Source organism: Nicotiana tabacum, chromosome 19, assembly GCF_000715075.1.
Source record: "Nicotiana tabacum cultivar K326 chromosome 19, ASM71507v2, whole genome shotgun sequence".
Lineage (NCBI taxonomy): Eukaryota > Viridiplantae > Streptophyta > Magnoliopsida > Solanales > Solanaceae > Nicotiana > Nicotiana tabacum.
The window spans coordinates 96832278-96833919 of NC_134098.1; the positions used below are offsets into that span (position 1 = coordinate 96832278).

At 33.3% G+C, this 1642-nt stretch overlaps 1 pseudogene; it reads left to right on the forward strand.

Moving 5' to 3' along the window:
- LOC107807840 (zinc finger protein ZAT9-like) overlaps nucleotides 1-521 on the forward strand; it is a 2181-nt pseudogene extending 1660 nt beyond the window's left edge.
- The last annotated feature ends 1121 nt before the right edge of the window (nucleotides 522-1642 follow it).

Consider the following 1642-nt stretch of genomic DNA (forward strand, 5'->3'; position numbering starts at 1 on the left):
AGTAATATTAATGCAAATAAGGAAGCAAAAAATGATGTTATTTACCAAAACAAGTACGAGCAACCGCGCCAAGAAAACGAGGACGATAACAACAAGAATCAAGAAAACAACAACAACAATAATAGTAGTACTGAAAAAAACAACATGAACGATAACATCCGTGATAACACAACACAAATTGTAGAAGATGATGAAGCAGATAGTAAACTGAAATTAGCAAAGCTAAGTGACTTAAAGGATATCAATACCAGTTCTGATAATCATTCACAATGGTTACAAGTTGGTATTGGTCCAACCACTGAGGCTGGGGCTGACTCATAAACTATTTGCACTCTGTTTTTTCCTCTCTCTTTTTTTTTAATCTGTTTTCTCCTTTCTCACCCGGGTAAATATTTCTATGCACATGTTGTAATTAGTAGATCCAACAAAACAAATGATACATACCCATTGTTTTAGACATACCCATTGTTTTAGAGAAAATATACAGTACATATAGTCCGTACTTTTAATTCTGTTTTCTTGTAAACGCATGATATAAATATAATCTTGTTCCTAGCGTTTAAACTTCGTCCATTTTTTTCTCATGTAAAGAAAGTACGCAGTTGAGATTATATAATGCAAATTTGGTCCGGTAGATTGTTGGAGAGTGATTTAGTAATTGGTAGGAGTAGTAGTTAATGTTGGTATTATTCCTCTTTAGGCGTTACTCTAATTTAATAATGCAAAGAACAAAGAACACTTCTAATCTACAATTAATCTATGGTTAATTGTCATACCTCTCCACCATTAATTTGTTATGACATTTCTAGATTTTATGTATATGCGGAGTGGGAGAATGAAGTTACTACTTCATAAATGGTTCACATTCATTCATATGACGGTTTCTTAACTTTTGTGACTTCGTTTGCGAAAAGATACAACTTTTCAGAAGGTTTGAAGTTACTATCTTTATGACAATTTTGTCATTAAACTAAAATAAATGTTATATAACAATAACTCACATTTGGCCTCTTACGATTTTCTGATGGAAGAAAACGTAAATGATTTGCCTATATAAACATCATCATTTGTGAGCCAAAACACCAACAAAAAATTTTATTCTCTCATCCTCTCAAAAGACTATTCTTCTTCCTATTTTTCATGGGCAATTCTTTTTTGCAAACTCCAAACTTCCAGCCACGAGTGCACGTGTTTGGAAGTACTGTGGAACCTTGGGGAGCAATCAGTCTTAACGATTTGCACCCAGTTGGACCGAAATCGCTTTCAAGGCAGTGGCTTGCCACGACACAGTATTTATTCGATAAGTTATTTCTATTCTTGGTCAATATTATTTACTATTTTTTCTTACAATTTGAAAGCGATTTCGTATATAATATTGACTAATGGCTACCACTTTGAACAAAATACTTCCTGATCTGTCAAAGCTTGAACCTTTAGATGGCAACAATTTTAAGCGTTGGTCCCAGAAACTTCTAATTTTCTTTGAACAATTAGCAGTGGATTACGTTTTGTTTAACGAACCTCCTGTTGATGTTGTTTTCAACACTACTAATGTTGCTGATAGTTCTAATATAACGGCTACTGTTGTTGCTGATGATGATGCTGAAAAGAAATTTGAAAAGGATAATAAAAATGTTCGAGG